General features: G+C 37.8%; 1 pseudogene; it reads right to left on the reverse strand.

Annotated features, from left to right (window-relative positions):
- Positions 1–2795: 2795 nt before the first annotated feature.
- LOC127415988 (PIN2/TERF1-interacting telomerase inhibitor 1-like) lies at positions 2796–22483 on the reverse strand (annotated as a pseudogene).
- Between the last annotated feature and the right edge of the window lie 2911 nt (positions 22484–25394).

Below are 25394 nucleotides of genomic sequence, written 5' to 3' on the forward strand. Positions count from 1 at the left end.
AATGGGGTTTATGGGGGATAATGGTTGACTCTGTACATGAATGTTTTGCTTTGTTGTGTGTCATGCTTGAGGAGCAACCAACAAAAATGTTAATCTGAAAAAGAACTGGGTGGCCAATATAATGCTTATCTTTATAATAACATTAAATAATATTTAAGTTCAAACTGAAGTGTGTAATTTCTGTGCAACTAACAAACACATTCCAGAAAACTTCCACCATCTCTCATTGGTTGTACAAACACATAGTTCTGCCCTTTAAATGCACTTACAGTATGAAAACGGTTCATTCCAGGGTTTTTGCAGAAAGCAGCTTTCTGATACGTCTTGTAAACTAGAACGCTGATTTCCTTATGCCGTTTAAAGGATTAAGAACAAGCGGATTAACACACCAGGATTTCTCCGGCTTATGTGGTCATGTAAACACAAAACGCCATTCTTATTGCCCAGGTATACTTCGTTTGTATGCGTTCCGGATCGGATCACGCCCGGCTGACCGTGTTGCCTTCGAGTATACTTTTCTTACCGCGAACAAATAGGAATGCATTTGACGCATGCACACTACAACTGCTTTGTGACACTCTTTTAGTACAGTCAATGGCCAGCGCACAGACGACGCGCAGAGCCGAGGGCCGCGTACGCAGTTCAAGAAAATCTAGGCTGCACTGTTGACACAATTTGTCAACACAGAAGAAAAAAATTAGCCATTTCAGGGAGTACAGTGGGACTAACACATACACTATAAACTATACCCATTTATACACACCAATGTAAAAAAACGAAAGAGGGGAAACCCCACTATTGCAGCACAATTCAGCTGCAGGTCACAACAGAAAGTTAAAGAAATATTCTGGATTCAGTACAAGTTAAGCTCAGTCAATAGCATTTGTGGCATAATATTGATAAACACAAAAATTAATTTTGACTCCTCCCTCAAAAAAAAAAAAGCAAAAATCGGCACTTACAATGGAAGTGAATGCGGCCAGTACGTAAACATTATAATACTTGCCATTTCAAAAGTACAGTATATCCACAAGTGATGAACAATATGCATGTTAATTATTTTAGTGATAAAATCCCTCACTAATCTTAAATTATAGCCAATTTTACAACTTCTTTGCCATGACAATAATGTCAACAATCCCTAAAACGACTGTAAAAACTGCGATTTAAACAACCTTACAGCTCAAATAATACACAAGTTTTGACAGAAGAATTAATGTAAGGGCTTTTATAAATTTATAAGTTTCACATTTCTGCCTTTAAACCCTCCAAAAATTGGCCCCATTCAATTCCACTGCAAGTATATTTTTGCCTTTTTCAAAGAAAAGGAGTGACGAGCTGAAATTAAATTCTTGTTGTAATCAACATTATGCCACAAATGCCACATTGGCCCATTAATTGGCCAGGCCAGTATATTGGTCTATCACTTATATTAATGATCATTAATGTGTATGGTGTTATATTATTCCAAACATATTCTATAACTAAATAAATTGTGAATATCTTTTTCATGATGTTGATATGATCTAATGAGAAAACCTCACTTTAAACTTAAAATGATGTCATCTATTCATTTTATAAAATATCCCATTAGCAGGTAACAGACATGCTCGCAATAGGCACTTTCACACAAGCAGTCCTTTCTGGAAAATTAATGGTATTTTTCCATTAAGAGTAGGGTTCATTAGGCAAATTTTACTAATTATATTTTATTACTTTTACATCATTTTGATCACATTTTGGCTTTTTATAAATGAACAAATAAATGTATTCAATCAATCAATAAGATATTATATTTCATATATTATTTTTGTTACATATTTATTTTTAAGTTGCATAATTTTTACTATTTACAAGATTTTACATTGATTTGTTGAACATGCTAAAACCGGTACTGTCTCTTAAAACAAAACAAAAACAGTACAACTGAGTGTAAAGAACAGAAAAGGGTATTAAAAGAGACAGCATTCAATGACAAATGGGTTGCATGGATCTCGTACTTGAACACACATTACACGGAACAACTTTTACTCTCAACACGCTGTGAAAAGATCTCGCTGCTGAACACTTCATAACTAAACTACACAACTACTGGCGAGTGAAATGTAAACATTTCCCAGCAAGTTGTCAAATATATTCACTTTAGTCACATAGTGCGAAATTTGGTTGCAAATGCGAGTGACTTGCTCTCATAGTAGTGACGGGTTGCACATTGCGTGAAAGATTGATCTTAGATTTAAGAATCAATATCGATATTATTCAAATGAAAACAATATTTTTACCCACCCCTAGTTAAGAGGTCATGTGGGAACAGTGCAGGAAAAAATACCAATATATTAGCTCTGGTAATTTTACAGGTTCCACTGTGATGCAACATGTTTGACCAAAGCTGTAACATTAATGGTTTGTCTGCTTCAGGGTAATCACAACATTCTAACGGAACTGATTAACGTCTGTGACACAGAGTTAAAAAAAGATGTCAAACTGGACAGATAGCGCTTCTGAACAGCTTACATGAACAGCAAGTGATTCCAATACTTATGATAAAATAACTAGCCTCCTTCGGGAACAAGGTATACACAGGACCAAAAGCCGAAAACAGAATTATGGTGTTGATTTGAGAATGGTTGCAAAAGTTGAAAGACAAAGCCATTGCATATCTGAAATAAATGTTAAATATGTACTTTTACCAGCAATATTACTGTTATGTAATGAGTTTCATGTGTGAAAGTGGCCAATATTAATAAGCTACAGTGTGTATGGGCCATACACACTGGTGGTTAGCAACTAGATCACTACAACTGAAACACAAGAAACAAGAAAATCCTGAAGAGAGACAATTATCTAAGCAAATACCTGTTTGATGTGTTTACTGCTAAAGTGTACTGAGGAATGAATTGAATTACAGTGCTTGCAAGGCAGCACTGTATTGGTACATACTCCTTAAAAATTTTTTTTAAAAAAATACAATAATAATTTTATCTCCTTTTCTCCCCAATTTGGAATGCCCAATTCCCACTACTTAGTAGGTCCTTGTGGTGGCACGGTTACTCGCCTCAATCCGGGTGGCTGAGGACAAGTCTCAGTTGCCTCTGCTTCTGAGAGTCAATCCGTGCATCTTATCACGTGGCTCGTTGTGCATGACACCACGGAGACTCCCACCATATGGAGGCTCATGCTACCTTCCGCGATCCACGCACAACTTACCACACGCCTCATTGAAAGCGAGAACCACTAATTGCGACCACGAGAAGGTTACCCCATGTACTCTACCCTCCCTATCAAACGGGCCAATTTGGCTGCTTAGGAGACCTGGCTGGAGTCACTCAGCACACCCTAGATTTGAACTTGTGACTCCAGGTGTCATAGTCAGCATCAATACTCGCTGAGCTGCCCAGGTCCCCTTCTCAAACATAAAAAAAAATAAAAAATACAAATTCTCCACAATTTTCTAAAATTAATTCAGAACTGCTTAAAAGGTACATACTTCCTTCAAATTTTATTTTGTCTAAAAGGTGTCTTTTTTTGTTGTTGTTGTAAACTTTGCAATTCAAAACCATCTGCGATGACGCCATTGCAAGATTTGCATACGGAATGGAGACAGAAAAAATTATTTAACTATTCATAGCCACCTTTACACTGTAAAGATGGTGACACGTTACAGTTGAAGTCTGAAGTTTACATACACTTAGGCTGAAGTCATTAAAACTAATTTTTTAACCACTCCACAGATTTAACATTAGCAAACTATCGTTTTGGCAAGTCATTTAGGACATCTACTTTTTCCAACAATTGTTTACAGACAGATTGTTTCACTTTTAATTCACCATCACAATTCCAGTGGGTCAAAAGTTTACGTACACTAAGTTAACTGTGCCTTTAAGCAGCTTGGAAAATTTCAGAAAATGATGTCAAGCCTTTAGACAATTAGCTTCTGATAGGTGGTGTACTGAATTAGAGGTGTATCTGTGGATGTATTTTAAGGCCTACTTTCAAACTCAGTGCCTCTATGCTGACATCATGGAAAAATCAAAAGAAGTCTGGTTCATCCTTGGGAGCAATTTCCAGATGCCTAAAAAGGTACAACGTTCATCTGTACAAACAATAGTACGCAAGTATAAACACCATGGGACCAAGCAGCCATCATACCACTCAGGAAGGAGACACATTCTGTCTCCTAGAGATGAACGTAGTTTGGTGCAAAAAGTGCAAATCAATCCAAGAACAACAACGAAGGACCTTATGAAGATACTGGACGAAACAGGTAGAAAAGTATCTATATCCACAGTAAAACGAGTCCTATATTGACATAACCTGAAAGGTTGCTCAGCAAGGAAGAAGCCACTGCTCCAAAACCACCATAAAAAAGCCAGACTACAGTTTGCAAGTGCACATGGGGACAAAGATCTTACTTTCTGGAGAAATATCCTCTGGTCTAATGAAACATATATTGAACTGTTTGGCCATAATGACCATCGTTATGTTTTGAGGAAAAAGGGTGAGGCTTTCAAGCCGAAGAACACCATCCCAACCGTGAAGCATGGGGGTGGTAGCATTATGTTGTGGGGGTGCTTTGCTGCAGGAGGGACTGATGCATTTCACAAAATAGATGACATCATGAGGAAGAAAAATTATGTGCATACATCAAGACATCAGCCAGTCAAGTTAAAGCTCGGTCGCAAATGGGTCTTCCAAATGGACAATGACCCCAAGCATACCCCCAAAGTTGTGGCAAAATGGCTTAAGGACAACAAATTCAAGGTATTGGAGTGGCCATCACAAAGCTCTGACATCAATACGATAGAAATTTGTGGGCAGAACTGAAAAAGCGTGTGCGAGCAAGGAGGCCTACAAACCTGACTCTGTTACACCAGTTCTGTCTGGAGGAATGGGCCAAAATTCCAGCAACTTATTGTGAGATGCTTGTGGAAGGCTACCCAAAACGTTTGACCCAAGTTAAACAATTTAAAGGCAATGCTACCAAATACTAACAAAGTGTATGTAAACTTCTGACCCACTGGGAATGTGATGAAGGAAATAAAAGCTGAAATAAATAATTCTCTCTACTATTATTCTGACATTTCACATTCTTAAAATAGTGATCCTAACTGACCTAATACAAGGAATGTATTCTATATATGTCAGGAATTGTGAAAAACTTAGTTTTAATGTATTTGGCTAAGGTGTATGTAAACTTCTGACTTTAACTGTATATGTTGATTCCCATGCATAGCGGACAGAAAACAAGTCATGCTCACTGACAACAGTAAAGCAGCTCTGAGGCAGCATTTCATTTACGCAGAGCCAAAGCTCACCGAAAAACTTACTGTTGTTTTGCTGCCTTGCAAGCACTGGTATTCTCTTTTGAAAATAAAAATCTAGTTAAGAAATAAACAACAAAACAAAAGTCGGTATAGCCTGATCAAATACACAAACAAAAGTGGAGCAATGGCGAGTTCTTAAAGAGCACCTATTATGGTTTTTCAAATATTACCTCTCATGTAGTGCGTTATATAGCTGTTTGTGAATGTAAAAAAAGTCTGCAAAGTTTCAAAAATCAAAAGGTGCACGACAAATGGAGTTATTGACTTCCAAAAGAAAGAACCGATTCTGAACACCTGAAACAAGTCATTAGTAATTCCAGACTTACTTCCTGTACAAACCTACATAATTTGGTAACAAAAAACCCGCCTCTGGTCTTCATTGGCTGCTCGCGAACCGCTTTGACCCGCCCTCAAACACTACACTACACAGCGGTAGACCAATCACAACAGACTGGGACATCTGACCAATCAGAGCAGAGTAGGCTCTCTGAAAGGAGGAGTTTAGAATTAATCCTTTAGAACAGATCATTGAACGAGTCGTTTCTGACACTGGGAAAAAAAAAGATAATGCTGCAATTTAAATTATGAGCAAATTAAAGTGTTTTTTGACCTTGGATGCATGTAAATCTATTGTATGAGACCTTTAAAACAAAATTAGGCACGTTTAAAAACCATAAAAGGTGCTCTTTAAGCACCATTATAAGTCTGCTTGCAAATTACTAGGTGTAGAGATAAAATATATTTTGCCAAATTCAAAAAAGGGTCCATAAAGAAAATACACAGATGCAACAAGAGCTGGTGGAGCCAACTCCAAATAGAGTCTAAACCATGTACTACTAGAGTCAACTCAAAATAATCCCCCAAAACTTCAAACCAAGTTTCCGGGGTTTTAAGTGATCATCAGCAATTCTGGTTTTTACTCATTTCACTGCATCCTGTACCCGGGAGATGGTGGGTAATTGTGGTTTGATCATGCCCACTAGCAACCTATCAGAAGTACACTACTTGATTTGACCACAGAGGCTGCTGACAGTACTATAGGGGTGAAAGAGGAGAGGGTGCAAATCCGTTAAGGGGATTTATGTTATATCCCTGCCTACAGTGACTCGTGTGGAGTCAGACTGCACGCTACGACATGGCTAATTTTCAGCCTGCAGCTTGCTGTGAATGGGGCATGTGACAGCAGAGGTCAGTGGTGCTTAAAGGTATGTTAAACTGTAAGATGTCAAGTAACTTGATCTAAATCTCATGATTTATGTAACAGCTCAAAAGAGTTCTCCATGTCAGCTCTGAGTTGAGGAAAATAATAACTTTAACTCTTATAATAATAACTTATGATAGTGCATTAATACTTTTTTCATTGGTTTTTATTTTTTGCCTTTAAGCTTGACAGCCGTGATCACTATGAACTGTAATTGTATGGCAAGAGCTGTGTAAAGAATCTTCAAAAATGTCTGCTTTTTTGTTCAATGTAAAAAATAAAATAAAGATTTTATGAGAAAAACAGCAGGGAATAAAGAGCAAGGAATGACACCACATCAAAATGGCTTGTTACACTGCTTACCTCAACTTGGTCTCTTGTTTAACGTTTTGATCTCTTCCCAAAAATACAAGCTAGGTTTGTTTCACTGCTACTGGATAAGTTCTTTCCTGTGAGGAAAAAAAAAGAAAAAGTTAAAAGCATGGAGACTTTTTATAGATCTCTGACATTATACCACACAATAGAACATTTATGTAAACATTTAGTGCTTTGCTTTAATCTTGCCCAATGAGGGCAGCACAGTTCATTTTGGTCTGCTACCGTTTATCACCTGCAGACTCTAATGCCAAACCTGTCAAGCAAACATGTGCACCCCCAAACACACGTATTGATAATTAAAAGACGTTACTCATTGCTTGTACTGGATGAAAATCTCTTTGATATATAGTCCATGTAAACCCACATTTGAAACACTTTCCTTCTGTAAAGGGACTTTATCCATCTGGAACGGTTTGGATAACCTGAATGAGTGTTCTCTAAAACAATGGCAAAATAGCAATTTGGCTATTACTTAAAAATAAAAACAATTAGAAAAGCATGCACGTATGACTCGTTTACTATAAAACCAAGAACATGCAGTCAGTTTTGAACTTTAAAAAGACACGTGTTTATTACGCATTTCACAAACTTTTGGAGAGATGAAAAGGAAACCTTTCCAGTCGCGACCTCTTGACAAACAAAGATTTTTCTAGTGGGTTTCAACTATATAAATTATTGATTTAAATGGATAAGGGTCCCGGGACAGTTTTGAACTCCTGCCGAGAGGAAAGGTTGAGAGGTAACAGAGGGTGCGATGCATGGTCGCAGTGGATTAAACGGCCGAGAAAAAACAAACGGTGCATGGGCGGCCCCATTTTCCAGCAGCTCAAAGTCTCCAGGAGAGTATGGGCGCCCGTCTCAGCCATGAGCCCTGTTCATCCAGCTGCATCCTCTTCCTTCAAGCAGCTCCTGATAACACTCTCTTATTTATTGGTCTAGGGTCTGTTTCACCATGGCTTTCAAAGGACAGACCTTGCCTTCAAGTAACTAAGGTATCCTGTAAGCAGGCTGAACAAAAGGCAAGGCTGAACAGGCTTTTCACTGATCCGAGTGGACATCAAGTGGAGCACACAAATGACCTCTACACATTTGGCAGTGATCCATCAACCAACCGAGGCTTTGGGTGTAAATACAAGTGTTACAGAAAACCTTAAAGAAATGAAGTCACTGAAAGGCGTTAAAGAGAAGAGGTATAGATATCAATTATTTGCGATATATCCGCAACAACTGTGCTAGCGATATAAAATTAAAGCAACATAATGAATATCGGAAGGATTTTTTCTTGTGCTGATTGAGTCATAGTTTCCTAAAGACTGTATAAATAGACTGGTTTCACAATTCCAACTTATCTCAGGAGTTGTGGGTACAGGTGTGCCATCACATGTGTCAAAGTAGTACTGCCAAATTAATGCCATTAATTTTATTGTATTTTTTATTTATTTTTTTCATTTATGTAAGTAAATTATCACTGCATACTTAAATACAAGTATACTTCATGAGTTTAATGGCGGTTACTGAAATCGGGGGCACCTGCAGGATTTCTTCTCTGGGTATGCAGAGGAAACAAAGCAATTAAATAAGTGTACCCTTATCGTCTATAGGGTTCGGGGGCATGCACTTCTGAGAGAACTTTTTTGCAAAAACAACACCAAAGCGCTCAATTTTGATGACTTTGATAGAAGCATTTTTATATTTTCTTCAGTATCTGTACTAAAATATGTAACTATTTGCTACAAAGCATTTCAAAAATACTTGTTCACTTGACACAGCACTAATTGAAGTTTCTCAAAGTTACATGTACCTCTCAAAAGTTAGCCTTTTTTTTCAGTTGACTGTAGATAAATATCCACTTCATCCAGCACTCTGTTCACGGTGTTCTAAATTATCCCGAAACGGTTTTACTGCATGAGAAACAATCTCACCTAAATCTCACAGGGGGCTATTTTTCTCCATTTTTACCTCTAGTTTTATTCAGATGGAATTATAAGTATATAGCCTACATTATGGCCCTACCCTTCAGTAATTTGTTTCCCAGCTAGACGTAATGCTACCATGTGCTGACTTACATTTATATTGTTGTTCTGGCAGATACCTTTAACAAAAACTTAGGTTCATCCAAAAATGTTATTTGTGTCATCATTACTCAACCATGTTGCTCCACACATGAATTTCTCTCGTCTGTATAGCACAAATGATGTTAGGCAGAATGTCAGTCTATGTCACCATTCACTTTCACTTCAGCTTTTTTTTTTTTTTCATACAAAGAAAGTGAATACTGAGACTAACATTCTGCCTAACATCTCCTTTAGAGTTCCACATAAGAAAAAAAAAGTCATGGCTTTGCAAAAACGTGAAAATGTGAAGTGATTGCAGAATTTTCATTTTGTGTGAACAATCCCTTTAACAGTCAATGCTCACAAGTTTAAAGTAGTTTTGCTCAAAATGTAAAAGTATGTTAAAAGATGAAATCCTAAAAGAGGGGACCTTGTTGCTAAATAAGTTATGGTGTTTACTAGGGGTGGGCACGAGTACTCAGGTACTCGGACATGGCAGCAATGATCGATCATGAAAACGATGATCGATAGTGATCACGCATGATGTGACTTTTCACTTAATTCGAAATCCAGTGACAATTACCTGACAACTAAACACACAAACAAAGAGGGAGCTTATTTTTAATTTTGAGATTGATTACATTGTGGTTTTGAAGAGTACATTGATTGTCAGAAACGTCTCATAGCAACCAAACTGATACAACACTGCAATGCTATCGTTACGATAATCAAAAGTGTGTAATTAACAGTGTTTTGAACGCCTGTCTCTGCAAAACGTTTGCTAAACACATTTTATTGTCATTTCATGTAAGAACTTTGACTTGTTAATGGATATTACTTAATACAAGTAAATGTTTGTCACTGACCGTAAACCTCCTTGCCCTGCGTGAAGTAACACGCACCTGCATCTCGACGAAATGGGAGTTGAAGATTTCTGCACGAGTTTCCAAGTTAAAGTGTCATTCCGTTGCACTTTCCCCAGTTGAAAGGTGGAAATTCAGACTCTCCGGGTTGAATGGAACGCTTCATGAATCACAGCAACAACAATACAGAGCATCGCGGCTTTCCTCACAAGAGCGAACATTTGGGGACACACACACACACCAGGCGCGTGGCAGTGGACTCAACATGCTGAAGCAACGCATATACAGCAGGCGAGTGTTTCAAACAGCTAGACAGAGCGCAGCTAAATGGAACACAATGCAGCGTCTTCAAACTGAACTTCAAAACGCAATGGTTATGGCGTCTCCTGTTATTTGAAAATAGGCGGTTCAGACAGTCACTAAAAAAAACTGGTGCATGCTTACTAAGGTTACTACGGTAACCTGAAGGAAGAATAGACAGACGTGCGTTGGGCACATTCTTTCAGAGTTGGACAGCGAATCTTCACATAATGATAAAATAAGATGCATTATATTTTGAATCTTTTGTACATTTTGTAACATTTTATAACTATAATAATGTATCGCCTATAATAATGAATAGGTGATACACTGGAACAACAAGGCACAATGCAGCAGCCATAGACGTTTGTCAGACATGTTATTATATATACAGTTATGAACAAGTAATTGCCCTGTGTACTCGACAAGTACTCGAGTAATTAGTCCGAGTACTCGGGTAGACAAAATGACCAAAATGCCCAACACTAGTGTTTACTGAAGGTATATTAAAGAAATTATAAAATTATATTTGGAAAATTATGCATGTTTATTACAAGTATAATATTATATTATTTCGATTATTATCATTATTTATACTATTACCGGTAGGCTATATATGGCCTACTTATATTATTAAACTTGACTAAATCACAAGGCAGAGAATACCTATATAGCCTACATCAGATAATGGAGATGAGGGATGTAACAGGTGTTTAAGCAGGGTAATAAATTGTGTTAAGCGCTTTTGTTCCGTTTTTTTATTTTTTATTCTTTGTATCAAATTAGAGGCCCCCTGACGTCACTTTCTGTTCGTGTTCCTGTTTCTGACAGCATGCTGCACGAGTGTTTGTAGCTTGCTAGCCTGCTTAGCATTGCTTATTCTTATTCGTTCATCGTTTTATCCTTTGCCATTTTACAGTGTGCTTCGGGTTTTTCCGCTTTTCTACCCTTTCATCTGTGTGTATTATACCGCGCACACGTTTCTCTCTTTTTCCGCTTGTCTACATCTCGCATCTCGACTGCGTGCATTCGTTTTCTCCACAAACACAAAACTCACACTAAATCATTTAGAAACAAATTTGATTAAGGTCAAACTTGAAAAAAAAAGAAAAACAAAATAATAATATTTGAAGATAAACATCACATAAAAGGTAGGGCTACTAAACATTAGATCTCTTTCTACCAAAGCACTAATTGTAAATTAAATTATTACAGATCATAGCTTGGATGTGCTCTGTTTGACTGAAACCAGATGAATATATTAGTTTAAATGAATCTACTCCCCTAGGTTAATGTTATAAACATTAGCCTTGTCTGAAGGGTCGAGGAAGTGGTGTTGCTACAATTTACAGTGAAGTTTTTGGTGTTAATCAGAGGACAGGATATAAGTTTTAGTCTTCTGAACTAATAATACTTAATACGACACCGTCAGTTATTAATAAAAAAAATCTGTTGTCTTTTGCCCTTGCTACAGTATATAGATCACCCGGGCCTTACTCTGGTTTCTTTGGTGAATTTGCTAATTTTCTATCTGATCTAGTAGTTAATGTAGATAGAGCTTTAATTGTTGGTGACTTCAACATTCACATAGATAATGAAAATGACACATTGGGATTAGCATTTATTGATATTCTCAACTCTCTTGGAGTCAGACAAAATGTGAAAGGACCAACTCATCACCATAATCATACGCTAGATTTAATTCTGTCATATGGAGTTGATGTTGATACTATAGAAATTCTATCGCAGAGCGATGACATCTCAGATCATTACCTCGTCACTTGTTTATTGTGATCAGCTAATGTCACTTAATCTACACCACACTATCGTTCAGGTAGAACTATTATTTCAACCACTAAAGATAGCTTCACTAATAATCTTCCAGAATTGTCTCACATACCCAGTAAGCCAAAAAGTCTAGAAGAACTTGATGAAATAACAGAAAACATAAATAGTCTTCTCTAACACTCTTGATAGTGTCGCACCCTTACAGTCTTCTCTAGCACACTTGATAGTGTCGCCTCCCTTCAATTAAAGAAAAAAGCCCTGCACCGTGGTGCAATCACACTCATGCTCTCAAGAGAGCAGCTTGGAAAATGGAGCGCAAGTGGAAGAATACAAGATTAGAGGTATTTCACGGTGCATGGAAGGTTAGTGTCTGTAGCTTCAGACAGGCACTAAAAGCTACCAGGTCAGCACATTTTAGCAAACTCATAGTAAATAACCAAACAATCCTAGGAGTTTATAAAGTACTGTGGCTAAATTTGTTAGGAATAAAGCCTCAACTGAACCAGATATTCCGTTGCAGCACAAGAGTAATGACTTCATGAATTTCTTTACTGATAAAACTGAAATCATCAGAAATAAAATTGGAACTATGCAATCAACTGTCACAGCACCCCAGAAAACAGTCTCTCATAATTTTTAATCTCATAAGAGCAACTTCAAATCCTCAAAGGTCATGAAGAGCTAACAAAACTTATCAAAAAAATCAAAAGCCACAACATGTATGTTAGATCCAATACCAACTAAGCTCTTAAAAGAGGTATACCCAGTAATCTCAGAACCTCTTCTTAATATTATTAACTCCTCACTATCCTTAGGACATGTCCCAAGAAACATTAAAATGGCAGTTATCAATACGCTTATTAAGAAGCCACAGCTTGATCCTAGGGATTTGGCCGATTTCAAATCTACCATTTATGTCGAAAATACTAGAAAAGGTAGTGTCCTCCAAACTATGTTCATTTCAACAGAGAAATGGAATATATGAACCATTTTGGTCAGGATTTAGGCTCCATCACAGTACAGAGACTGCACTTAGAGTTACAAATGACTTGCTCATATCATCTGATCGCGGCTGCATTTCTCTTATAGTGCTTTTAGATCTTAGGGCTGCCTTCGACATGATAGACCACAACATTCTCTTGAATATGCTGGAGAATTATGTTGGCATTAGGGGACTTGCATTAGCTTGGTTTAGGTCCTATATATATATTAGACCGCTACCAATTTGTATGTGTAAACAAGGAATTGTCAAATCAAACAAACATAAAGTATGCAGTGCCACAAGGATCAGTTTTAAGACCTCTGATTTTCTCCCAATACTTGCTTCCCCTGGGAGATATTATCAGGAATCTGTTTCCACTTATGCAGATGATACCCAACTTTATATTTCTTCTAAACCCAACAAAAATTCCCAATTCTTAAATTAGCAGAGTGTATCAATGAATCAAAGATTGGATGGCCAGAAATTTCCTTCTACTCAATTCTGACAAAACAGAGGTACTAATAATTGGACCAAAAACCTCAAAATAAGCCGCTAAAATATAATTTGACTCTCGATGGATGTACTGTTACGTCATCTTCAGCAAAGAACTAAGGTGTTATATTTGATACCAATCTGTCCTTTGAAAATCACATTTCCATTGTTTGTAGAACAGTATTTTCCACCTGAGGAATATTGCCAAATTACGACACATGCTCTCTGTTGCTGAAAAATGAATTCATGCGTTCATGACCTCAAGATTATTGTAATGCATTACTGGGAGGATTTATTCAATAAATAAACTTCAATTGGTTCAAAATGCAGCTGCCAGAGTGCTGATTAGTACTAAGAAATAAACTCAGCAAAAAATAAACGTCCCTTTTTCAGGACACTGTATTTTAAAAGATAATTTTGTAAAAATCCAAATAACTTTACAGATCTTTATTGTAAAGGGTTTAAACAATGTTTTCCATGCTTGTTCAATGAACCATAAACAATTAATGAACATGCACCTGTGGAATGGTCATTAAGAAACTAACAGCTTACAGACAGTAGGCAATTAAGGTCACAGTTATGAAAACCTAGGACACTAAAGAGACCTTTCTACTGACTCTGAAAAACACCAAAAGAAAGATGCCCAGGGTCCCTGCTTATCTGCATGAATGTGCCTTAAGCATGCTGCATGGAGGCATGAGGACTACAGATGTGGCCAGGGCAATAAATTGCAATGTCTGTACTGTGAGACGCCTAAGACAGCGCTACAGGGAGACAGGAAGGACAGCTGATCATCCTTGCAGTGGCAGACCACATGTAACAACACCTGTACAGGATTGGTACATTCAAAAATAACACCTGCGGGACAGGTACATGATGACAACAACAACTGCCCGAGTTACACCAGGAAAGCACAATCCCTCCATCAGTGCTCAGACTGTCCGCAACAGGTTGAGAGAGGCTGGACTGAGGGCTTGTAAGCCTGTTGTAAGGCAGGTCCTTACCAGACATCACCGGCAACAACATCGCCTATGGGCACAAACCCACCTTCACTGGACCAGACAGGACTGGCAAAAAGTGCTCTTCACTGACGAGTCGTGGTTTTGTCTCACCAGGGGTGATGGTCGGACTCGCGTTTATCGTCGAAGGAATGAGCGTTACACCGAGGCCTGTACTCTGGAGTGGGATCGATTTGGAGGTGGAGGATCAATCATGGTCTGAGGCAGTGTGTCACAGCATCATCGGACTGAGCTTGTTGTCATTGCAGGCAATCTCAACGCTGTGCGTTACAGGGGAGGCATCCTCCTCCCTCATGTGGTACCCTTCCTGCAGGCTCATCCTGACATGACCCCCCTGCATGACAATGCCACCAGCCATACTGCTCGTTCTGTGCGTGATTTCCTGCAAGACAGGAATGTCAGTGTTCTGCCATGGCCAGCGAAGAGCCCGGATCTCAATCCCATTGAGCACGTCTGGGACCTGTTGGATCGGAGGGCTAGGGCCTTTCCCCCCAGAAATGTCTGGGAACTTGCAAGTGCCTTGGTGGAAGAGTGGGGTAACATCTCACAGCAAGAACTGGCAAATCTGGTGTAGTCCATGAGGAAGAGATGCACTGCAGTACTTAATGCAGCTGGTGGCCACACCAGATACTGACTGCCCACCGAACCTCACAGAAATGACCTTCAGGTTGAACTGTGATGCACCTCATCATTTATCTCTGCCTGCATCACCTTTGTCTATTGATGGACTACACTCTTGAAATGGAATACATAGACAATCATTTAATTGCCAACAAAAGCCTTCATCAGCCAACTAACAAAGGACAATGCATCTATGTAAGCTTCTGTAGTTAATCCAGGATGGAATTCAAAGACATTAGTCAATCTTAAAGTTAATACAAAATAAATAAAAAAAAACAATTTTTTTATTTTTAAAACACTGTCCTTAATGCTTTATTTACAAAATTACTAATATTGGCATTATATTCATGCTGTCTAGCCAGAGGGGAACTGGCCCCCACAGTGAGCCTGGTTTCTCCCAAGGTTATTTTTCTCCATTGACCAACATCTTATGGAGTTTTGCGTTCCTTGCCACAGTCGCATTTGGCTTGCTTACTGGGGTTCTAAATACAATTACTATTTAATTATTTCATTTCTATACACATTTTACAATCATATTTAATCAAACTACACAATGATCACTATACAACATTATAGATATTACAGTTAAATATTTTTGTTAATGCATGATTTCCTGTAAAGCTGCTTTGATACAATGTGTGTTGTGAAAAGCGCTATACAAATGACGACTTTCTCTCCACTCTGAGAAGTTTTGGTTGCATTACACACAAAGCATTTATTGCTATTTGTGCTTTTCTAGTAAAAAATGCTGTTCATCTAATTGAAAAAAAAAAAATTATCCATTTCAAATATTACATTTAAAATACATTTACATTAATCTATTTATTGAATATTGTCAAAAAGCTGAAAAATATCTTGAATACTTTTAGATATATTTCCCTGACCTACTATAAACTAATGGTGCATATGAGGTAATGAAATCCTGCTGGCAGCAAGGTCACCGTTGAGATGGTAACACATGTGACGAAACTCTGGCTAAACCAGATTAGCAATCACAGAGGCTTTTTCAGATCGATTTGCTAATCTGACAAGCAAAATACTAATTGACTGCCTCATAGGACACCTGGATTAGTTCTAAGCTCTTCAGTTACAGTTAAACAAGGAAAAGACGTTTTTTGGAATAAGAAGTGTCAGATCAGATGTTCTTTTAACCGTCCAAGCAGGAAATGATCATGATCATTTATTATACGCACTTGTTTTGTCCCTCTCTCAAAAAAATAAAAAATAAATAAATCAGATTATTCATGAAAACATCTCAATAACAGCTTGCCCCACTCAGCCAAATAGATGAAGTGCTTCCAGTTCAACTCACATCAAGAAATGAATCAGATGATAAATGGGCAGCCAATTAAATCTGGGTTACTGGTTTACACCACTTGTGCCCAAGATGGGGTTTGGAGATGCCGGTGCCTTTCTCCAGTTCTGAAAGCCATCAATCTCTGAAACAAGCTACCTCACATCTACCTCTATCCTGTGTGCAAAATAGGAGTTCAGTTGGCTACTTTTCCGGAAGATTAGTCCAATACACTTTGTAACATTGTGCATACATTTAACCATGTTTATATACTTATCAACATCAATTTAGTTCAGGAGGTTTTAAAGATTATGAGAAACTTAAATTCAGTCAAATGTGTCCAAGACTTTTACTGGTAGTGTATATCAGACTACTATAAAGTATTTACATTCACTTTAAAATGGCAGGAAGTAACATAACTAAGGCACCAGGTCAAGAAGACAACTTTCAAACGTTAAATATAACCAATTTAAGTCTGTTAAATCGATTACAGATATAACCTGGCAATAGCTTTGTTGGGGTGTACCCAGGAAACGTACAAAAGGTGAGGCTTTCTATGGGTTACAGGGCAACTAATATCAGCAAAAGGTGATCCAATCAACAAAGCCGCCCCAGGGGACATGGGCGGAACCTGACACGATGAGACAACGAGCCAATTGGCAAGACAACAAACCACAAGTCCATTAGCAGTTGTAACAACCAGTCATGTTTGTCCACTTTCAGACACGGCAGCATGACCCTTGCGTAGACTGATTAACTTTCTTTTGGATCATGTTACATAGCTTGTAACAGTCTAGAGAACAGAATCTTCTTTCAAGAATCCAGAGGAACTGTCATAATTCCACCACCATGATTGCAATAAATCAGAGGATTTCAGCTGACTCCCATTAATTATTTATTTATTTATTTTTTTTACCATTAACCTCTGAAGGGCTATGCTTATACGATGTGATAAGTAAACAGCCTACATAAATATCAAGATCCATCTATCTATTTCCCAGCCATAATGTCAATTTAAATCCACCTTAAAAACCCATTTATATTAATGAGTTTGAGTGATGCTTTTTCACCCCAGGAAGACATAAAATGTGACTTATGGAGGCAGAGGGCAGCTCATAATCAGTGAGAGTTGAACTAAGGTCATGAACATGAGGTTAGTGATGTAGTCCAATTACAAAGGGGGTGGTGATGAGCTTTAGTGTGGTATGTTCATTCCCCATTCACGTGAGATATCTAGACATGGGACACATCTCAATCCCACATCCAGAGCATGGTCTTCCTTCTTGCAGTTAAACAAAGGCTTAACAGAAAATCAGAGACATCAACAACATTGTTCTGGATGCTGTGTTATCTGTGGGACTCATCAGGTGCTGATTGAGGCCATTTTTAAGTAAATGCACTGGCCGGTGCTCCTCACAGGAAATAGGAAGTTGAGCTTAGGAGCGGTATGATACGGTGTCCACTTAGGTGACAAGTGATGAATAAAATTCCCCCCCCCCCATATTCCTGATATTTTTATAAATAAATAAAAATATTCTGCACCAAATCTTCATTTTTTCTGATTATTACTGGGATTTAGGTTGAACAAAAATCGGCCTTAACTGTAGTTATTGGTATCAGCAAAATCCACAATCGGTTGACCGCTACCATCAACAGCTACAGTTAAAGGGATAGTTTGTTCAAAAATGACAATTCTGCCATTATTTAAAGGGTTAGTTCACCCAAAAGTGAAAATTCTCTCATTATTTATTCACCCTCATGATATCCCAGGTGTGTATGACTTTCTTCACCAGTACAAATTTGAAGATTTTCTTAGCTCAGTAGGTCCTTAAAATGCAAGTGGATGGCGATTAGACCTTTGAAGCTCCAAAAAGAACAGGCAGTCAGCATTAACATCATCCACACAACTCCAGCAGTTAAACTGATGTCTTATAAAGGGAAATGATCGCTTTTGGTGCAAAAAAGATCCATATTTAAGTACTTTTTAACTATAACGCATCACTTCCGGTTAGCAACAGAATGCGCGTGACAATCGCATTGGCATGTTCACGCGAGAACTGAAGCAAGTGCGTCACGAAGAGCAGCACTGTTTACAACCGAGGAGGAACGCTGTACAGAATCTTAGTTGGTTTTGGTTTAGATCTGCATTTGTATCTGTTTCTTTACTCACAATGGTGTGTTTGTGTGCTCATCCTGGATGTCTCAATTGAGAGAAGAACATGAGATTACGCCCGTAACATGCCAACGTGTTTTTGTCTCACGAGAGACCACGTGAACTCAGCATTCTCACCATTACATCACACGCATATTCTGCTGCTGAAAAATTTATTTTTAAAAAGTACTTAAATATTGATCTTTTTCGGACCAAAAGCGACTGTTTCTCTTATAAGACATTAATTAAACCACTGGAGTAGTATTGATGACGTTTATGCTGACTGTCTGTTCTTTTTGGAGCTTCAAAAGGTCTAATCACCATCCACTTGCATTTTAAGGACCTACTGAGCCGAGATATTTTTCTGTTTTTCTTCACATCTGTTCTGCTGAAGAAAGAAAGTCATACAGAGAATTTTCATTTTTGGGTGAACTATCCCTTTTATGCATAAACTCATGTGCTGTTTGACTAAATCTATGGCTTTAGAAGACTTGGACTACTTTTATGTTGTTCTTGTTTGTTTGTTTGTTTTGTCCAGATCACCATGTACTATCATTGTATGGCAAGAGCTGCATAAAGATTCTTCAAAAATCTCAGTTTATGGGTTCGGAAACAACATGAGTACAAGTAAAAGAGACAGAATTTTCATTTTTGGGTGAAATATTCTTTTAAAAATGTAGACTTCAGGTCTAATAAACTTCCTGCTCACAAGAGACCACCAACAAACATCAGGCTTCCCCAATATCCATGCTGGGAAGGATGTGAGAAATTCAGCAGAGCTCAATTCTGTGTAGCAAAACATTCAGTGAGATTGTTCACATACTGCCAGATCACTCTCAGGAGCAATTGGTCTAGCAGGTTACTTGTTCAGGTTTTCTGACTCACATGTAGACAAACAAGCCAGGTGCTTTTTGTTCATGAAGTGACTCCCTGTTGTTGGGGCGGCCAAGCCTTCTGGTTAAGTTGACATTCCAGCTTCATGCTGATCTACTGCAGCAGTGACCCATGAGCTACTGTTGCTGGTACGAATGCCAAAGCACACAGCGTTTAGCTACTGAACACAGGAAGTGATGGATGGGGGGCTTCATTTGTAAAGGAAATAATAAAAAAACTGCCTTGGCTGCAAGAATGTTTTCTCATCAAGTTATGCAAAACATATCTTGCACATTTCAACACCAGACTTGAATAGACAACCCTGACTATGTAGAGAGCAACTCAAGTTGTCATTTATGTTAAAAGGTCAATCAACAGGATAGAGGCCCACAAAAATTATTATGTCTGGAATTATTTTGAATTAACTGAAAACAAACTATTAATCCTACATTAACGTCAGGGTTCCCACACTTTTTAACCAGTTAAATTTGAGTCATTCATGATTACTGGATTTGTTAGAATTCATATTACAGAGATGCCAGGTGGATTTCCATTTGTTTGTCAAGTCCCAATCTTTTGAATTAATAGATTTGAACTATAGATTATACGAAATAAGTTATACTTGTGTACAAATCACCAAAAAGATCCTTAAATGGACAGACTGGTGTCATCACGCTGGCTTGCAGGCAAACTCTCCAGCAATAGAGCCGTTAAATATTTTAGAGGAGGGCAAAACTGGAAAAATAGTCACTATGGAAATTATGACTTTTCCAGGCATGGAAATCACAATTATAAAAAAATCCCTGATATTTCCAGGATATCATGGCCATAGGAATTTTGTAAAGTTCTCTAAAAAAATAAAATCCTACAGCACAATGGTTGATTTGCAAGACATCATGACACTAAAAAGCTCACCCTTGGTGAATTTCATGTAATGGACCCTCTTCTTGAAATTCTCCTCCAGACTGAAACCCTGCGCATGTCCCCTGCGTGGGCTCTGAAAGTACACAAAGAGAAAGTCAAAAAAAATATCAAAATCACAAAAAAAAAAAAAATAAAAAAAAAACATTACACATAAGCCTTTCCACATTAAGGTTCACACGACTAGAGTGAAACAGACATGGAAAATGCAGATTGCGTTCAACAAGACAATAACAAGAAAATGGACCACAACATTTCACCATATTTATCACAACAGCACCACCTAGTGAACACTGAGAATGAAAACATTGAGCTTAGAAGATTAAATGTTCAAGAAATATTTTTTACAAAAAAATCATCAAATACTTACATTTCACATTTTACTAGTTTTTTAAATTTAGACCGTGAAAAGACAGGTTATTTTTACCCTATTGATGATGTGCTGTTGCAATAGTAATCCTGCTCAGTACGAGAGGATCTTGGATCGAGGGCTGACATTCTGCCACGCATGACATCCCAACCCAGATTCAGGTCGTCTACGAGTCATTTAGCACCAAGCTCTCCACAAACGTGCGGTGCGTGATGGGAGAGGGGCGGCACTCATCCGGCCCCATCTCAAACAGCTCTCCTCGCCGGGCCGGCTATCCCGGGCCAATCGGATTCTCGCGCTGCTGCGGTATCGTTACGTTTAGGGGGGATTCTGACTTAGAGGCGTTCAGTCATACTCCCCTCAGCCAAGCACACTCACCAAATGTATGAACCTGGGGTTCCTCGAGTGCTGAGCAGGAGTACTACTGCAACAACACATCATCAGTAGGGTAAAACTAAGCTGTCTCACGACGGTCTAAATTTTAAAAACTTGATGTTTAAAATACAGTTTGGAACTGAGCTTACTGTCGGTCTGGTTCTGTCCATGGCAGTTTTTCAGCTCTGCAAGGGCAATCCAGTTATCCTAAAACCACAAACAGCACCAATATCAAAGACTGATGTGGCTAGAAAACTCCAAAGCAAAATATTGCAGCTAATAAATAGAGTGAAAATAAGAATGTTTCCTCACCTCGTTGTATACTGAAGTGCCCAGACCCAGGCTGTTGTTCTTGACTTTCACCTTTGTGTTCTGTGGCCCCCTGTTCACTTTTTCCGAGACCCTGCCAGGCAAACAAACCAAGAAGGATATGTGAAAGCATGCAAACGATGATGCTGTTACATTTCTTTTAAAGGAGGGTACACCAAAAAAAATGAGTAAAACAAAGACACCACTAAAACAAAAATAATTGGATTATTTTAATGAGATTTTAATTCATCTAGTTGATTAAGATTGGCATTAACATTCTAAAAACGTAAATGGTAGGCCAACAGGAAAACAAATCTTCCCATGCAAACACTTTGTTATACAAAAAAAGGCATGACTATACAAAGAAAACAAAAAAAGGCATGTATATTTTAAAAGAAATAATTATGAAATATCACAAGATGGGCAGCCATAAAACAATTGAGCTGTTGTGGCCTGTGTAAAAACTGATGAAAAACAAAAGCAACATTATTCAGAATGTGCTAAAATACCACAGAGAAGCTTTAAACTCCTAATTGGCAATCTCTTTGGATTACAAATTGTCTAAATGATCTAAAATATAGAGATTCCACTTCCGCTGTGTATCACAGAGTCTACAAGAGTGCATGGCAAGATGACAAGAGACATAATTTACTCCAAAGCCTGCGAGTTACTTCAGCCTGTTACCTTTCCTTTGGACCAGCTCATGCGTCCCAACATCTTGTCCACATTTTGACTCATCATTGCTCCGTGCACTGTTTCTGGGGTCTACAGACCACTTCTGTTTACGTCGAGCTAATAAAATAGCAAAACAATGAGAGGGAAATTATGTAAAAAGTTTTACAAATTAGGCGACTGCGATCACGTCATATACATTTTATTTGTTAAATCTGGTTACGAGGGTAATCTGTTCATGAGGTACATAATAAACGAGCGTAAAAGTACTCGACAAGCCACATGATTCGTCCTGAGAGCCTTGATGGCAAGCATGTTAGTAAACATGCTAAACAACTCATACAATAATGCAAGAACTACTTTAATATACGATTTTCATAAAAATAAAATACAAGTTCTCAATCTAATTACAGAGTGGAAATGATAGCTAATGTCTTTAAACATATAAATGTGTTAAAATACACTCCAGATTGTAAACTCACGTACGTCAAGCATGTACGTCTTGTGGGGTCCTCGAACACATGAAAGAACATGCAGGACTGTCCTGTTTGTGCCTGTTTAAAATGAATGTATTTCACCTCATATAGTATATGTTATGCTAAACATTACACAATTCTTATATAAAATAATTTACAATCATGTCAAACTTAATCAACATCATAAACATTCATTTTGAATTTTCACGTAATTTGTACAATTCATCATCGCATGTGCTCAGTTTTGTAACTTACGCAACAACTGTAGATGGCATAAGTCATTTAAATTGATAGCGTAATTTGGGGGGAAATATAAATTAAATATGGGGGGTAGTTGTTACTACTGTGGAATCATGATAAATTAATAACTGCTTGAAAGTTCACCATCAAGCAACATATGAATTCTGTCATTTTGTTCCATTTCTTTGATAACATTTTAATGAAACTGGTTTCTAAAACCAAGCTCAAAATTAACTGCAACTGGCATAAACTTTGACTGGCTAAAAAGGCTAGCAAAAGTAATTGCCATGCTGTTTATCAACGTAATTGAGACACCATTATAATTAAATGAAAAACATATATGCAAATGTTAATAAACACAATTTATTTTATTTCTCTCAAAAGTAGGCAGTCACTACTGGTTTCCAATAACTCTCTCTCTCTCTCTCTCTCAATTTAAATTTTAAAGTACTTTAGTGGCATGATTGGATGATACAATACTGCCAAAGCATTAATACACAAAACAGATAATGACGTGACAAATAATAATAATAAAACAGTAACAAACAGCAATAAAATTGAATTAAAATAAGGTGCCAGGTAATGAATAAAATCAAATAAAAACTATAATAAAAACTTTCCTATAAGCCAGGGCAAGGTGATAATATGTTCTTTACTCATAGTTTGGAATAAACAATGTCCACGCAGCGATATCCATTTGAACTGCTTTGTTGTCCATTTAATGGAATATATATCTTACAGAGTTTAAAGGCATGTGGCTCTATGGTAAGAACCACATGTTCCCGCCACCTGTCCCTTCCTGATACAACCTACGGGAAGTTTTAATATCATGTGATATTAACAGGTGACCACACCTACAACACTGGTGCACACCGCCATCTAGTGGTTTGAACATTATGAACATAAAAAATAAATAAAAATAAAAATACTGTGACTGAAGTACATTAAGGCAGTAATTGGTTTCTGAGGGTGTGTTCTGAATTTAGCTGCAACTGATTCATGATTGTCCTCCCCCAGTAACACCTGCATTTGATCTGTTTCTGCTGAACTGGAAAACTGTGGCATGAGGTTTGAGAGTTTGTCAAAGTATTTCTCTCTCACCTCTGTAAATTTCTCACAGTGAAGGAGAAAGTGTGTCTCTGTCTCGACCTCACCAGTGTCACAGTGAGCACAGAATCGTTCTTCCTTTGGAAGCCACATTTGTCTGTGTGTGCCTTTTTCTATGGCCAGACTGTGATCACTGACTGAGTCTGTATTTGGTGAGGCTCCGTCTCTGTTTTGGATCTCTTACAGTGTGGAGATATTCTGTTAGATTATACTTTCTGTTTAAAGTCCGATAACATTCCAATGTTAAAACCATAAACATTTGTCAGCTTTTCTTTATAGATATTCTTAGTTTAGAGGTATAAAACCCAGATAGTTTAGCTGTTGTTAAGGGTTAGGGTTAGTCTCGCATTCATTGAGCCTTGCAAAGCTCATTTCTCTAAACTGCAGAGACAGAATGATATCAGCCATAAATACAGTAGTCATGAGCCTACAATTTCCTCCAAATGTATTGCACTTTAATTATGGGGTGTATTTCTTTCTTTCTTTTTTTTTTTTTTTTTAAAGGCGAGAACTACAATTATTACCATCCTTTAACCTCTTTCCAGTACAGCTATGAGCTAAAGGAAAGGTGAGTTTGAGGAAAAAAATAGTCTCAGTTCACACTAAGATGACTCAGCTGCAAACAGTTCCTCTTAGTCAGAATGAGAGTGAACTCTTGGTTACTTTTATGTTGCATTAGATGCAGACTTAAACTTTGTTGTTGTTATGACAGAGCATATATTTCATAATTTAGTTTCATATTTGAAAGTTTTCATTTCATTCATTTCATTACATTCATTACATTATTTTGAGAATGCTTTAAAAAATGCCAGTAAAACTGGTTTGTTTCAGATAAAATACCCCACACCAGACTATAACATTATGAAAGTCTTTATATGGGTTGTTGAGCATAGTTGCTATGTTCTCACATAGCAACAGATTACCATGTGATCACTACAAATTTTTGGGCATTTCCCTTTTTAAGAAACTCAGCAGGCATGTTTATATACAGACCCCTTCACTCAGTACTGTGCCAGTGCTGATATTCAATACTCATGCAGCAGAAAGGGTGGGTGGAAAACCATGTTGACATTCTCTAACTTCTCGTATTGGTCAAGAAGTGTGCACGTTGGGAGATGTGTCAACACAATGAAGTCTTGCATAACATGTCACACCCCCTGAGGACGTACTGAAGACAGTTGCTCTCTGCCTCCACAAAGACACTCTAGCTCCAATGCTCAGTTCTGCGAAACGCAAGGTGGTTCCTCGTATTAGGTCTGAGAGAGTATCATCTGAGAGGGGTGAGAGGGAGGAGGTTATGGCTTCATATGGGTGGCCATGTAAATTAGTGTTATGCAATGTTTTTCTTTTGCATTCCACTGATACAGGTTAAGGGAAACATTTCTGTGCTCTTAGCTGTAAAGATTTGACTTAAATAGTGTTCATACAGTGCTGAAAGTGGCAACCTGCAATTGTTACTTTAAGGAGTGAATTCTTGTTGATCTAACCCATACATTTGTTTTGTTGGTGTAACCTAATGAATTCAGGTTGATTCAGACATGTTAATTCAGATGTTACCACATGAAGCACATTTCTTAGGTTGA

This window comes from Myxocyprinus asiaticus, chromosome 25 (assembly GCF_019703515.2).
Source record: "Myxocyprinus asiaticus isolate MX2 ecotype Aquarium Trade chromosome 25, UBuf_Myxa_2, whole genome shotgun sequence".
Lineage (NCBI taxonomy): Eukaryota > Metazoa > Chordata > Actinopteri > Cypriniformes > Catostomidae > Myxocyprinus > Myxocyprinus asiaticus.